Source organism: Mchenga conophoros, linkage group LG6 (genome assembly GCF_057382185.1).
Source record: "Mchenga conophoros isolate Kocher_MC1m ecotype Shallow Benthic linkage group LG6, M_conophoros_male_GT1.1, whole genome shotgun sequence".
Taxonomy (NCBI): domain Eukaryota; kingdom Metazoa; phylum Chordata; class Actinopteri; order Cichliformes; family Cichlidae; genus Mchenga; species Mchenga conophoros.
Genome location: NC_140531.1, coordinates 34,608,210 through 34,625,528, shown reverse-complemented (window position 1 = coordinate 34,625,528; position 17,319 = coordinate 34,608,210).

Here is a 17,319-nt window from a genome sequence, read left to right as displayed (position 1 = left end):
TTAGCACAATGAGTGTGTGTCGTATGTATCCGAGAGAGCGAAGAGAAGCAAAGAAAAGAGAAAGTGCACCTTGTGACCTTCCACACTCGGACCTCCACCTCCGACCTCTGCTGTAATTCTTGTGGTTTTCAGCCTTTTCTACACACATCACCCAAACCTCTGACCACTAACTTATGTGGAGTCCCCGGTACAAGCTGCTGAAAACCTGGCAGCTGCTGGCCTCCTGTGAAGGAGGACCCTCTCCATCATGGTGGTGACACCTTAACTGTCCAGCTCTCGCTCAGTGAGGAAGGCCCCCTGCCACCACACACACACACTTTCTCTTGTGGTGGTTAAAGGACAAACACAATGACACAAACTGTAGCCAGTCACTTTCTTTTCTTACAAAGGTGCAGTTGTGAATGTGTGCACTTGTACACCCGACACAAATATTCACACAGTGACATTCTCACAAACTTTCTTTGAATCCCAGTTCCCACACCCCACACTCTCGCTACATGGCCAACAAAACAATTCTCCTTTTGATTCCCACTTTCACACACACACACACACACACACACAAGCACACATGAATACACACACTGGAGCTCGACCATTATGCCTTAATGTACTCTGGCCTGTCCCTGCAGGTGACCTGACCCTTACTGTCCTGTCTGTCAGAGGGAGAAGAGCCAATTCAGGCAGATGGCAGTAGAAGCGAATGGCTCTGAACAACAGGCCGAGTTAATATGTAGCTTTAACCATTGTCTCCTCTGGCTGACAATGGGGTGAGCTGGGAGGGAGGAGCACTTGCTTGAGCTGCGGGTAAAGACGGACTCTGTATATTCTTGAAGGAGTTCATAAAAATGGCGCTAAACCCACTTTATTCATCACTGTCTCATTTGGGCAAGAAAGCAAATGGACAGAAAGGGGGGTGGGGGGTGGATACACTGTGCTTCTGCTGTACCTCTGTGGGGAGGTTTTATTATGTAGTCAGCAGTTAAAAGTGCAAAACACTTCAGTTTCTTTGCTTTTACAAGGTATTAAATCCATTTATCAGAGCTTAAATATAAGAAGATTTTTGTTGTTTCTATTTAGCAGCAAATGTCATGAAATATCTATTACAATAAATGCTCTAATTATGCTTCTACTGTCACATTAAATACAGAAACAGAGTTCAAGGTGCTTTCTTTCCTCAGTAACCGCTGCAACAACGCCTGCTAACATCCCCATTGTCAGCCTCTGTTCCTTGGCACTATCACTTTCCTAAAGATGAGGGTAATTTTCTATGCAAATGTGGCGCCATCATTGTCCCCGCCTCGTTAATCTGGGCCTGGGCTCCTTTGACAAACCTCTCTCTGATTGATGAGGCCCTGACAGCTCCAATGTGTGCGTGCATTTTCACAGATTGACATCATCATTAAGGAGCGAGAGCAGGGCCTGAATCACAGCAGATTTACCACTGCCACCACCCCCTCTGCTACACGTACACACCTCGCTTTAGCATGCACACGAAAGGGTTGTGCGCATGCAGGAAAATACACACAGACACACAAAAAGCAGCACACCATCCGTCTAACAGCTGAGGTTTCCCTTCTGTACCCACAGAGTCAGGCAGGCGGCAGAATGCAAAGCGCTCACTCATTGGCTGCCTGAATCTGTCATGTTGAAGTTAATTGGTGTAGGCTTTAAGCAAATTTCCAGCATCACCCCCAGTCGCCGCACCACTTGATGGGTGAGTCACTGTCATATGGCACCTATTGATTCACCCAGGGGATGAAATGATTCCCATAAAGCTCGCTATGTCAGTGTCACCCTCTCGGAGAGCGGCCGATAGCCTCTCTCCTCCCTGTCTGTTAATGTAGATGTGAGAGAAGAGTATTTTAAATCATGCTTTATTCATATTCATTCAGTCTAGAGGGGATCTGCGGGCTGGGTTTTTAGTGTTTCAATCGGCTAAAGTCCATTTTGGAGTTCATTTGAAAATGGAAAAATCGTTACCTAATCCTATTGCTTTAGCCCTGAGCTACAACATAAGAAGCATGGAGTGTGCCGGCAGAGCAGGAAAAAAAAGAAAAGAAGACAAGAGACACAAACCCTGACTGAGTGGAGGCAGCTGCAGATGAGCAAATAAAGCATTCAATATTTATGACTGAAATTAAAACCAGATAAAGATGTCACATATTACCGTGTCCCCACCCTCCTCTCCTCCCTCCCAGGCCTCTGGCCCCAACTCCAGTGCTCACAACTCTCTACTCTCTCTCAGTGCGAGTGAAAGAGAAGCATTATTCCTTCTCAGCCCAATGTCTTCAAAGACAGTAATGAATGCAATGCAGTGACCCAGAAAATGGACTTTAGAGAAGGAGAGGGAGAAAAAAAAAAAGCAATCTTGCGTTTGTGGCGGAGTATTATCACTTTACTCCCCTCCCCTCATCCTCTCCCCTTCCAGATTGGTGTGTGTGCTTATGGCTGTGTGTGTATGTGTGTGTGTGCACCTGCCATTAAGTGTGTGTCGACAGACCGGTGTGCCTAAGTGCATTCATGTGAATTTGTATGAGTGTGCACGCTTGCTTCTGATCGTGTGTTTGCATATGTGTGTGATTGCGTGTGCGTGTGAGCTGAAGTCTCCATCAAGAGGGAATGGGCACGGGCTGACAGGCAGGCCCATTGTGAGGTTAATTAAACACTTCAGGTTTAACACCCCGTCTCTGTCGTTAACCCAAACACTGGCTCATCACTCATTCCCGCCACACTTCAGTTAGAGAGCAGGGGGGTGCAGGAAGGGTGGGGGACAATGGAGATGTCACAGCGGGTGGGGGTGTGTTGGTGGTTGTATGTGAGGTTATCAGAGATGGTGAAAATGGTGAATATTTGTGTGATATATTATAAATGTAAGAAGATAGGTGGAAACTAACCAGTATGTAATTCAATTTGCAGGAGAAGTGCCACTTAAAGTGATTCTGTAAAGCACGGGTTAAAACAAGCTTTCCTCCACAAGACGCTGTCGATTTGCTGTTTTGATGATGGTAGTGGACAGCACATGCAACATTTCAATCTAATATTTATCCCAGGTGTTCAGTGAAGTCAAATCTTAGGTGTGCAATTCAACATCTTGACAAGAAACATCTTCATTCATACAAGCCTGAAAACCAGTTTGTCAACCAGGTTCTTGCCAGAAACCACAGTGAGAACACACATCAAAGAAAGTTAAGCAGAATTGAAATCTCTGGCAATATGATGCTTGTGAACCTGATGGGCCACACCCACATAAGAAACAGATTAGGGGATATATAAATATTTAACCTCCTGGACCTCTCAGGGCATATTTCTTTCAAAGAATTTCATGTTTGAGAAAAATATGTCTGCACTGTTTGAAAAAAAGTCCCTGGAACTTGTAACTTCCAGCTACAACTTTCACAGATTAAGAAAATAAGCAGTATATTTTGTTTAAATAACACTAGTGCAGGTAACTCTGGTCATCTGCAAAAGAACCTACTGGCGCCTGCAGTGTAATGGATCCTCACACCACTAGATAGCAGTAGTTTACACTTCTGACAACTTAACCAGTCCACACAGTTACTGCAGAGGAACTCATGGAGCCACTGAACAAGTGAAGCAGTGAATAAATGATAAGATGAATGTGTGAAGGGACTTAGGAAGTGTCTGTAATAATCCTGTCTTACTCATCAGCTGCTGAAGTCCACATAAAATTAAAGTTTTTGTAATTTGGTGTATTACAATGGTTGCATGTATGTAGAAAGCATGAAAACGAGCAAACTTTCTTCATCTCAATCATTTGAGAATCTCAATCAACCTTAGAGATTACAAAAAAGTGTTTCTGTTATGCTGACTTGTATTTGCAAAAAATTAAATAACAAATTACACGCCTGTGATCTATGTGATTTAACCTGCAATTAAAAATATAAATAAATACATAAGCACGGAAACAGTCTGCAGACTTGTTCTAAACTAACTTTAAAAAGTTGTAATTTTTTGTGACTGGTATAAAAGTTGTGAATATTTGCATTTAAAAAAGCCTTTTGTAATCATGCAGAATAAGCAAAACATAAGCTGCTATCATCTTTGTACAGTCACAGATACAAAATGTTTTTATCTCAGAAATAAAATCAAAGACGCTTCTATCTTTATATAAAGTTGTAAATGGCAGTGAATTACAGGACTGCATGAATATTTTTTTTCAGTGGAGTATCTACATCTTCAGCAACGATTGTACACTCTGTGTGCCGTGATTGAAGTTTATGATGTTAAAAGGCTAAATGATGATTAGAAATAAACATTTTCCAAATATATTGGCGCAGCTGATTACTGCTGATCTGGCAAAGAAGATATAAATTTGGCTAGCTAAGTGTTGGGCGCGTGTTCGGCTATGTGGGTTTCAAAATGGGTAAAGTAAATCTTTCTTCAGCAGCTTATCTGAATATTCTCGAAATGAAAGCTATTCCAGTTTTCAAATCCTCAACATTTTATATTAGTTTATGAACTACTGTGAACAAGTGCACATCGGAATCTCTAGTTAAAGTAAAAGGACACATCATTGCTCCTACTTTGGCAGCTTCTTTAATTGGTATCACAAAATAGTCCAACTTGTGTCATCAGTAAAGAGAAGCCTCCTGGACAATGGTGTTTTAGGCAGAATACATGTGAAACTGGCCAAAAAGCAAAAGAACACAGATATTGAAAAACAGACAAAAAACAATGCGGAGAAAGGTGGTGTTTACGTGGGGAAAGGGACATTTGTGGGTCACCGAACAAATTAAAATATACTGAGAGAGAGCATTCAAACATTGCTTTGGTAGTGAAGTGAGAAATTTGCTGAGAACAAAATGGAACAAGTGAGGCTATCACTCCATTTCTTAGCACCAACCCGTACCCTGTGGGTGCTGCGTGAGTAGAGCCAATTACTTCCTGCAACAGGACAATGACCCAAAGCACAGCCCCAATCTATGCACGAACTATTTAGAGAAGAAGCAGTCAGCTGGTATTCTGTCTGAAGTGGCAGTCAACCCATTTGAGCTGTTGTTGTAACAGCTTGACCATATGGTATGTAAGAAGTTCTCATCAAACAAGTCCAACCTGTGGATGGCGCTTCGGGAAGCATGGGGTGAAGTTTTTCCAGATTACCTCAACAAAATGACAGCGTGAATACCAAAGCAGGACTGCAATTGCTGCAAAGCCAAAAGCCAAGTTTGAAGGATAAAAAAAGTTTTTCAATTAAGAATCAGTGCTTCTTATCTTACCAGTGTCTTGACTACATGACCTATTAACTTTATTATTCAAACTTTTTAGCACAAGTGAGATGGATGTGTTTTTGCAGGGTTTTTTTCCCAGCTAATGAAAGAAAATAATTAGTTAAATTGCAGATTTAAGCAAGTAAATGAATCAAATGAACCACATTTCAGTGCTGTTTTGATTTTTTCTTACATAATTAAAACTGGCCGGGCAGATGTTAGCGAAACAGGTTTATACGACTAACTCTGGTATTCCCAGGGATTCATTAATGATAACGTGTTTTTTGTTACCATTTTGTCGTGTGTCTCTGTTATTGTGGAGGTTTGGCGTGACAGAGCCCACGCCCATGATGCAGCCTTTCCATTAGCCATTAGCCCATTAGCCCGTTAGCGCTCAGGCTGTTGGAACAGCTTGAATGTGTGATGCTAATGCTTCAGGGATCCAACCCAAACTGGAGCCTTGGCAAAGGGCCAAATAGGAGGAATGGTGCAACAATTTCCTGTACCTATTCTTCGCCTCGCTCTCAAATTATCAACTCACATTGTTGTTTCAGTGTTGTTGTGTTTTTTTCTTATTTGTCTGCTCTCAATTCTTTTAAGATGCAGGGTGCTTTAGCATCTTTAAGCTACACTTTTCATTGGAGGAGCAGCTCTTTTTCATCCCTGTGCCATATGTTAGTAAACAAGACTGATGAACATGTCTATCCAAATGTGGTGGAAACATTTTTCTCCTTCAATTCACTCGCCGTTGCCCACTGCAGTTTATCCCCGGTTTGTTTTCCAAGCATTTCTCATAAAAGTGATTTATCAAAAACACTTAATACCGAACTGCCGATGTTTCATCCTGAATGATTCCAAAGGCTGCTGAAGCTGGTGGTTTTTATGGCTCGGGCTGAAAAGGGTACCTCTCGGGGGCATGTTGTGTTAGCTTCTTGTAAAGTGGTAAGACACATACACACACATGCTCTCTAACACTATTGGTGTTGACTGGGGATGGGCGGTGGGGAAATGTCAGGAGGGATAGAGGTCATTGCCTTCCAAAGGGATAAACACACATTCCACATGGCTCCCTACTGCGTTATCATTTACTGCCCTATCGGACACATTTTGCCGCCTCTGAATGTATTTATATTTATAAACATATTCTTTATTTATTTTCTCTGAGGCCACTCTGCCGAGGAAATGATACTGAAATCTAACATTTGGAGAGCCATCGTGACTGCCAGAATGCAATTTGTGTTCTTTCTCCATGGAAAAAAGGGGGTCGTGATGCCCCGGGGCGGCCATTTCGTTCCCTGCAGTGACATTTTTAACAGGGTGCCTGCAGGACCCTGGGACGCAGCCTGAGCCACGCGCTCTCCGTCATGGCAGACGGCCTGCGCACTGTGGCGTGGACACACTCACTGTCTTTCCAGAGCTCTTTACCTGACTCAATATGTTGAAGTGAGATTGGATGCAAAAGGCTACGAATGCTGCAAAGAATCTCTATGAGAGGAAAGCATTTACAGGTCACTCTGTGTGCCGGTGCATTTTTGTTGGCGTTGAAAACTTGGGTAAGCATATAAAAGTATTGCATGAATGTCAAGCAAATGCTTCAGTCATAGAGGCAGGTCAAACACTCAGTGAATACACGACAAAAGAACACTTTGATCTTCTCAGCAGCTCAGGACGCCGCTCTTTGTCGCCTCACCGTGCTTTGCATCCGCAAAAGCAGACCTACAGCCAGGAAAACTTTAACGACTACAGTTGCTTCTTTTCATTAACAATGATGTATACCAGTTTTGTGTGAGCTCCCTGTTCCTGCCTATATTTATCAAAGCAACATTAGGAGTGTATCAGCATCAATTTGCCATCATGAAGCATGGAGGCTGCATACCACTCATGTGTGACCATTATACTAATGAGGTTAATGGTTCAGCTGTGCTTACCATAAGATGGATGCCCCCCAGTGGAACCTGCCCCTTTGTGTGTGTGTGTGTGTGTGTGCATCTGCGAGCTCGTTTATGTGAGCCCCTGCTTTTGCGGCGCACAGAACGAAGAAGCGAAGTGAAAAAGAAAAACTTCTTGTACTTTTTCCAACAAACAGGGTTTTGTCATGACATTTCATCTCCATCAACATTTCCTCACTCACAAACGCACGCTTAGCTGGAGCCTCATTATCAGTCAGAGCTATGTATTGCTCTCTCTCTCTCCACCGTCCAGAATTATCTTTGAACTTTACAAACTAATGCGATGAACTGATGACTTCTTGTAGGCTATTACGAGAGGGCGAATTACTGGTGTCTATTTTTTGCTAATTACAAATGGTAAAACCAGTGAAGCCTTTTATAAGCTAGGATACTGTTTATGCCGTGCCACATGCTATTCAGTCTAAAAGTGAAACAACCCTCAGGATTGAGATTGCACCATTTCTTTAACAGATGGGAAGCCTCAGCCATCTGTATTGTTTTCTTTTCTTTTTCATTGGGATTTAAATGTGTTTTAAGGTTGAGAAATACTCAAACTCCAGCAGTCTACCTGCTAACTCTTCTTCAGCAGCTTTAAAATAACACAGGGAGTTGAGAGATATGAGCCCCACAATTCAAACAAAGCCATTCAACTAATAAACATCCTTGTTATTGATTTTAACGCCTTCACACAAACAATTATCTGGGTTCAGATTTGTTTGTTTTAGTGCATTTCTAATTTGAATTTCTACATCCACGCCGGTGTTGAGGGCCAATACTTGTTTGCACACAACCCCAAAACCACAGTATTGCTTCTTAATTAGATTTACAGGATATTAAAAACACAGTAGGTGCTCCTAAACGATGATCATTGGAGACAGTGCTGAAATAGCAGGCTATCATACATCTTTTTTTATATTGCTAGTCGAACCGTAACAATATCTGTTTTTGTTTTTATAAATGTATTCAATTACCGCCACCAATCTCAGAAAATATGAAGAATGTCAAATTAAGAGTGCAAATTTGGAAATACATGCTGCTGACTATTATCAATTTTATCATCTTCAGAATGGCGCTTTAATGAACAAATGAAGTTGGCCTCATTTACTGTTAATGCAGTCAAATGCTTTTTCTCAGTGGGTGCTACCCAATAAGCTGAGGAGAGGAAGGGCATCGGGTCTCTGGAGGGGTACAACTTTAATTGGATGATCTGAAAGTCCTTTTTCCCAATTCCAAATGTAAACAAGGCATGTCATGGCACATCTAACACCAAATGAAGAAACCTCCTGAAAATGCCTCTCAGAAGTTTCACAGTTTTCTTCATGTTTAGTGTGTTTTTCTGTATCTTTTTTTAAACTTTCTTTCATGGCATATAGGCAACAAACTGTAAATCAGAACGGCTGCGACTCAAGGCAACACCCAGGGCTCTAAACAGAGCCAAATATAACAACGAATCAGCCTTAAAGTAATCTAACTGTGTTATGTAATTATCTTTTGGGGATGAACCACTCAGTGAAGTAGATGAAAACGAAAAACTGCACAGAAATTAAGGATTATTATCGTTATTAAATAACTTGTAGGTTTTTGGAATTACTGAAAATTACTGGGAAAGGAAAACTGCAACTCTCCAGATCCCCAGCTAATGTACCAAGAGTGCTTATTTTGTCTGAACAACCAACATGTTTTATAAAAAGGAGCAAACTGTAAACAAAAAATTACTTTGATTGACAACATGAACATTAACGACAATACTAATTAGACATAATATGCACATTTAACCTTTATTGATTAAAAACAACAACAATATTATTAATAATAATATTAAAATAGAATTTGTACTTTATGCACAGCTATAAATTCCAGTTCCACTTCATGATTATCACAGTTTTAAAAAATCACAATGACAGCAAACTGTGGAAAAAATACTCATCTATAACTTTTATGTTCATTAAGCAAATGAAACATATTTGCTGTTAAGATAAGAATGATATTTTGATATTGTGGCATTTTTGATTTCTTATTTAAATAAATACATCATGACATCCATCCATGGTTATCAGGACATTTATTGTTATTATCTGTAATTCTCTCTCGCTATACATATATGTAGTTAATATGTGATATCAGCAATGGATGTCACGATCTTTTACTCTGTGGTCTTCATCCAAAGATAAAATAGACATAAAGTAGCTAAATAAAATGCATGTGAAATTGTAAGGCTACAATCACTTGATGATTTTCATCTGTGTTCTACAAGGAGTCTAAATTTACTGACAACATCTTATATTTATTAACTCAAGTTTCAAGCTTTTTCCTTCCATAAACGCTTCTCCAATTTAAAAGCAAATTACACAGAAATATATCTCAAGCACGAAAGAGAAAAACGTTTGTGCTTTGGGACCGTTTTATGGCCAAGACTACACGCAAGACTAATACGCATTTTGAGGAGTTCAATTTCTTCCCATGCAGATTATGAACTTGGAACAACAGCTAAGAATCTAATTGTTGTTCAAGGATGTAAATGCAGTGCTGTATCTTTGCGAAATTCAGAGGTCAGATTTAAAATCGGTGCGATCATACAGCTTTACTTTTCATTTTGAAGCTTGAAATAGGAGGCATTACAGGTGAGCCAGTGTGACTGGATAAATAACTTACAACAGGCTTGAACCTTTAATATAGATAAACTTGAAATGGAAAAAAGACCAAAAAAAAATCCCTGGCTGAAGTACTACATAGGTAAAATTATTACCTAATAATGGTACAGGAAAAGATCTGTCTGCAAAAAACACCAGTTACACTGAGGATACCAACAAATGTCTCCTATGCTGTTGTGTTGCACTCCTTGTCTACATATGGGTGATAATATTGGGCCTTTAAGTTTGTTTCCAAGTGCCTCAGCGAATGTGTTGAAGAACTGAGCTAAAGAGTGCTGAGGCAGTGAGTTAGCTTAGCCGACCCTTGGGCCTTTAAAGCTGCTGAGCACAGCACAGCACTTTGTGCACACATGCCTGCACACACACACACACACACATTCTCAGCCCTGATAGCACATAAAAAGTTTTCAACCCCTGAAAACACTCGTGTATGCACCGCTCCATCTCAGCTGAGTAATTTAACAAGACTTATATCAACGTCTCAAAGATGTGAAATATGCAATCGACAGACAACCAATTGTACAGGAAGAAAAGTGTTCCATAAAGTTCACGCTGGTGCCTGGTTTATTGGCTCTTTTAGGATCAGTGAAACTCATAGCCAATGGGAGAGCTGGAACACAGACGGCATATTAATTCATCGCTATTCGTTAGGACCGCCACATGTGCTAAAGATGGTAATCTTAAGTAATTTGTTAGTGCTGCATCGGCGCTTTGACTTTTTAGAGAGCTACTTGACAGCAGCGTTAGCCCCTGGGCTCCAGTCTTGAAAAAAAAAGGAAAAGAAACTATGCTCCAATTTGCAATTCATACACATTGGGGGAAATGTTTAATTCCATGGCCGTTATTCAACTCAGTTCATTAATTAAAGAAAAAACGCTACCATTTTCTTCTCTGCTTTCCCGCCATCTTTTTGATGAGCTTTCTTCAGGAGTAATTGAGTCCGTTAATTAGACAGAATTAGGCTCTAATTATTCTAAAGGCCCAGTGCCGGGGGATAGAAGAAACCAAATGTGCCATATTTCACCGTCTTGCCACTCCAACTGCTCTCACTGAATCCCCTTTAACTCTCTTTGATGTCCCCTACACCGCCGGTTTCACAAGAAATGGATTAGATATCAGGCCTCTTAATTCTGCCGCTCTGCTCAACAGGAGAGCTCTTTTGACATTTGTGCTCACTTCTGCCTGATTTCAAGCCTGTGCTGCAGTAAATGCATTTCATTACAATGAGGTGTTTTATTTTCTCCAGCTCAGTCTTTATGTTATATTAAAAGGGACGGGCATCCGTCTTGTTTATGTCCTCCTTCAGCCTCTCAGTCAGTGGCAGTGCTTTGCCATATCACATTTTTACGGCCATACCTTTAAACGTTTCTTTGTCACGCTGAGTCTTGGGTTTAAAGACAATGAATTAATCTTTCGGAGCAATGATTCAAAGGTAAGCTTTCTGTGCACATTACATATCACTGCTGGTGACTCTGTTTCACTTTTGTTTTGTGCTTTGAAAGAGTCACATGCCTGTGCAAATCACATACAAAGGCAAAAAAGAAAAAAAAAATCAGGGATCTCCAGCTGACTTAATTGCATGTCTTGAAACATGTTTTCATTTTTCCTCTCAGTCGTACAAAATGAGACACCTCTCTGAGGCGATCTCTGTATTCATAGCCATGTCTGTCCAGAAACCATGAAATATCATCAAACGGCCCTTACAGTCAGTCAGCCTTTGCTCATATGTAGTTATTGATTTCCAATATCATAAATCGCAACATATTAGAGAAAAACACAACACTGTGTTCCTCTACACTAAGCGCACCTCCCTTCCTCCTGTCGTAATACAAGCAATGCTTTATTAATGTTGTAATATTGTCTTTAGTTTGTATCCATTTACAGGCCACCAATACAAGCATGACACACAAACACAGACACAGGAGCAGCCCCCTCCGCGCCCCCCCTACACAGCTGCTCTGCCGGAGTGTCTCATGCAGATGTTGAATTGGACAGACCACCCTGAAGCGTCGGGGCATACAGTGAGCTTCACTGCCGCCAAACCTGTCGTGATGGATCGGCCCACTCTAATGCCAACTACGACTTGCTACGAGATGGTTCACTCTCATTGGTCCAACTCCAAGCGTTAATGGTTGTTCCCAGATTGTAGCAAGAAAAGGCCCTTTAGCTGCTCTCATAAATATGGTAAAGAGGTAAAAAAAAAAAAGAATGAACGAGAGAGAAAGACACTTGCACAAAAAAGCTCAGAATACAACCAGTTGTGATGATGTTCGAAAGAACACAGTAATCACAGTGCATAGCAGAGCCACTGTTTTATATTGTTAAGATTTTTGATTCGATATAACCTCAAGAATCAGTAAAGCTTATATATCAGCGTGTTATAGCACTGTGGTTCTCCAAGCTTTCTCTTATGTTCAAGGGTAAAACTGTCTCCCAGTATGAAAACAGCCATAAACCAAGCATTGTTCAGAGGTATTTTCTTCTATTTTCAGATGCCAGATGCTGCATGTTATATGAAATGCCCCCGTCGTATTTTTCACAGTGACAGCACCATAGCTTACTCTAAGGGGACTGGGGTTAGTTTATCCTCAACTGGTGTATTACTCTTTGAATGTCTCTAAGTTAAACTGCTGGTGACAGCTTATCAGTCAATGTAATGCACAATGCCTCTATGTGTGCGGAGCAGGGGAGTAATTCAATATCCCTATATGATTCAAGGCAAAAAGAGGGAAAAAGAGATTTATGCCTCCAACGGTGGCAAGGGACATTAATGTTGGTGGAGTCTGAACTTCCCGCAAGAAAAATCTAAGCCAGGCATCAGTCTTCCATTTGTAATTTATTCTAATATTAAATTGTGTTTGCGAGCAAAGACAAATGGAGAACTCAAACACATGCAAATCCGGGAGGGAGCCCGGATATGAAAATAAGGGCAGTAAATAATGTTAATATTTTTACTTTTTTTTCCTCATGCTAGATGCAGTTCTTTTCTGTTTTGTCTTAGTTCTTAGTTTGTTGTATTTCAGGATTTTTCTTTACGGACAGACGGAACATACACTTTGTCATTTCTCTGTGATGTCGTTCCTGGTTATTCCTCTGTGTTTGTCCAGGGTTTCGATTTGGGATTCTCTTTGTTTTTGCACCTCTGCGAGGCCGTGCTCTCTCACAAGCGACCCGATCTCTGCCTTAGCCATCAAATCCCACTGCCACGACCTCTGCCCTACAACTAAACCCTTTCTCCAACACCAGCCCTGATAATAAACATGAGTATCAGGGAGCAAATCACTGTGGAGTTCACGTGTGCTGATATGTGTGCATGCCTGCACAACTTCGTATTTCTTTGTGTGGATTTTCTCTGTTCTGCTGCATGTAATCTGAGTCAAAACTTTGCATGTGCATGCACCAAAAACTGACAACAGACTGAAATAGCACACGTAGGCCAATCGCACATGGCGGCACATAGCACGCCAGACTTCTCCATCACTTCCAAACGTGGATGTCTGCCATTTTTTTTAATCCACAGCACTTTAGAGTTTATGAGCTGGGTCAAGACTGTTGATCTCACAGGAACAACCTGGTCCCCTCTCACAATTTCGGAGTCAGAAGGAGAAGCACTTATAACATGCTGCACTCATTTGAAAAGCTGCACCTGTTCCACCACATGGATGAACATAAAGGCCTGGTTATCTATTTTTACATGCAACTCCCACATTAGTAGAATAGAGGTGCTGTTGTAAAACATGCAATTGGAGATTCTGTTGATTGGCTGGTAACTGCTTGTTGATAATAACCTCTTTGATCACTCTGTTTTTGTCATTTATTCACTCATCATTTAGTGAACTAAAATCCTTATGTAGTGTAAGTGGTTTCATAGAACCAGCTTCATGGTTATGGCTGTTTCTCCCTGCTTTATTAATAGTTAACAAATTTATTACAAAGATTTTTTTTCTGGATACGTTCCAGAAATATCCAAATATATCTCCACAAACTGCTGGTTTTTGGAGAAGCTTTTACCAAAAATAACTTTGGGTTTGACTTTAGTAAGCTATTAATCTTCAAAATTGTGATATTTAGCTTTTTTCTAATTGTTAACAAATGCCAAAGAATAACATCAACGTAATCCTAATAATATGTTTAATCTAAAGCATGTTACTAAAACCTGATCTTATATCTTATTTGTCATAACATACCATAGAACTATACTTTTGCTAAAGAAAATAGCTACGTGAGCATGGCAACATGCTCCCATAAATTAACAATCCAATAAACAGCCACACTGTAGTTTGAGTCAGCCCAACAGTTCTGCTGCCATGAATTTACTGTAAAGCTGAAGATGCATATTAATCTGCAGCTGTGAATAGTTCCTGAACAAATGCACTTTATATTTTGGAGCAAGTAATGTGTTAAAAGATAAAAGATATCCCAATATCGAGCAACAGAGTCTCTGAAATATGCACTGGAAGGAGATTTGGAAATGCAGAGCACTGGATGGAAGCACTGAAAGAGGTACTTGATGCCTCAGTTTGTGCTACACATGGCCTTATTTAGTGTAAGGCCACGTGTAGCTGTTGTATCATGTTCATTTTTCCATAGTTAAACTTTCTATAATGTCTAAAGTCACAGATCCAACATGTGACACATGCAGATTGGCTGCAAGCTCTTACTGGCAATGCCCTAATTTATTATTGTATCAGAGTTCAAACTTTAAAATGCTGTCAGACATTTTTGAGCTGATTCAGATTATTCAAAAGATCTTTTTAAAAAAAAAAAAAAAAACTAAGCTTAAAATAACAAATGTGTATCTTTAGCTTTGGAGGTTGATCAACACACATACAGTGGTTAAAGATAATGCAACAAATTGCTGTCTGAAACGATTTAACGTCACCTGTTAGGTGTTAGGACTGTTTCATGAATCTGCCGTTTTGTGTAAAGTAACATTCAATTTGCTGTGTTTTGAAAATTAATAAAAAGAAATCCAGTACCCACCTGTTTTATTAAATAATGTAGTGTTTTTTCAAATACTTAGTTATTGCTATAGGTAATATACTTGGAGCTGTGAAAAATGATGGAAATTATTGAAGCACAAAAGTGGTCACTTCTTCTTGTGGTCTTTGCTGATTAATTTAAAGACCAAATAAAAAGTTTTTTTTTTAATGTGAAAATTCACTGTTCACGGGTGAAGGATGTTTTCACAACCAGGCAGTTCAAAAGTTCCATAACAACGGACGTTCATTTAAAGTTGAAAATATAAAACAGTCCCAACCCAACAGCAGCAGACGGAGAGCAGAAAGAGGTACGAGATACTCTTGCAATAACTACTGCAACACACACTCATACTCCCAAATGGCCACACCAGTGGGTATGCAGGTGTTTGTAAGCACAGCAACACAAGCTGTGCGGTTCCTCGCAGCAGCTGATGAAACACAGCCAGCCTCCACCATTTAGTCAGCAATGAACTCCACATAATCAGATTAGTTAGTTTCCCTTATCTAAACATCTACAAGTGTTACTAACCTAACCTAATGCCACCTTATAGCCTGAGAAAAAATCAGCACCCAGTTTCATGTTCTTTAAAGTGGCCATTGTCAGTTTACAGGCCATTTAAAATAATCGTGGTTAATACACATTGTTTCCAAAGGGCTTTTTCGAGAGCATGCCTAGAAGGAAAGCAGATACTCCCTTAATCCAACTGCCACTGAAGCATCATTAATTCCCTTAATGAATCTGTAACCTGAGAGCTGGTAACCTGTGAACTTGTCATCCTGGACACACATTTTGGAGCGAATCACAAAAAACAGGCTTATCTCTCATTCGTAAGGAACTGGCAGTGGAGGGCTTTGTTTTCCGGAGGGATATGAGCACGGTGCGGTCACGCCCATTAGTGAAGGCATTAGCAGAGTGGTGCGGCCAGGTCGTTTCCTGCCACACGGGGTTACGGTGTCACGCCTTGAGCTCTGATTGAGTTACAGTCCAGAGAGAGAAGGTCACGGTACCCCTCCAACACGTCTGCCACTCACATTTTACTCAGACTCTAGAGGTATGAAAACCCTCACATGACGAAATTACACACAAGTTACAGTCCCTGAAGAAAACCTCGGGTCATTTGAAACTAGCGAGTGCACAAGTTGTTTGTTCCAGGGTGTTTTCCAATTGTGCCATGTTTTATTAAGATTGGAGTTTAGTACAGCTAGGTATCAACCCTCAATGACTTTTAATGCATCTGACGCAAAGTCTGTCAAACCTATGTTTGGATGATGAAACGCTTAAATCTGCGGACATGAAGGATAGCTCTAATAAGTTTGGTTCTACTTGATGAACAGTAGCTGCAGTGAGCCTGGATTCACAAAATTCATGATTGCAAACAAAGTGGAAAAATAAACTGATTTAACACAGAACCTCCTTGAACTGTGTTTCTCCTCACAAACAGTGTGCTCAATTCTCATTCTTAGAATTATCTCTAATGTTATGTTCACATCATGGCAAACTAATAACAAGCAGCGGAGTGGGAAAAACCATTCATGCCGGTTTCAAGTCTTGGATGAGTCTTTGATTTCTCCCTTTTGGCAAAAAGGTTTTGAACGTGTCAGCAAACTCTTGGCAAAATTTCAGTTACAGCTGAGTAAAATCAATTAAAATGTTATTAGCTTGTATTAATCTAGTTTGATTTCTACCAGATACCCACTGTACTCATGTGATTTAGAGTATTTATGGCTTCACATTTAAAGTAAGATGTGAACGCTCCCAGTGGGAGGTTTCCCATTTTGCCAACACTGCAACTATACTAAAATGTGAAACTTCAGTTTATAGTAGGTAAAGCTTTTGGCCTTTACTAATGTTCCTTGTGTGCAGTTATAAAAGTTAACAGAGGGTTTATGTAACCACTTAGATAAAGTAAGCATAGAAACTGAGAATATGCAGTTAATGCTGTAGCAATGGTTTTGACATTTGTTGATTATCCTTCTTACCATGAAAGAAAGTCAATAAAGTCAAGACTGTCATAGTCCTAAAAGCATGTACATTTTAGAATATATATATATATATATATATATATATATATATATATATATATATATATATATATATATATATATATATATTACCATAAAATATACATTCAGCAGCTCTCAACTAGAGTGTACCAGTGTCAATCTCAACTTTGAAGCAACATTATTGAAGTATGAGGGGGAATCAAAGATACTGTTGACTAACATATCTACTATACATGTGGGTTCCCTGATGAACCAGAGCCTGAGACATCCACTAGTGGCATGTTTTGTGTCAGGAAAAAAAGCCAAAATAAATGTATTTAACTTTTTTCCACAAATGAGGTGGATACACCAAAGGGCAGACTATAGAGCTGAAAAATGATCTAACATGGAAAAAACAAATGCAGCAGTTCCTCTTGGTGCCACTTTAGACTGGTTCCAAAAGGTGCTCAATCCCCATAGACTCCAGTGTGAAAATGCCCAACTTTATAGTATGAGAAAGCATTTA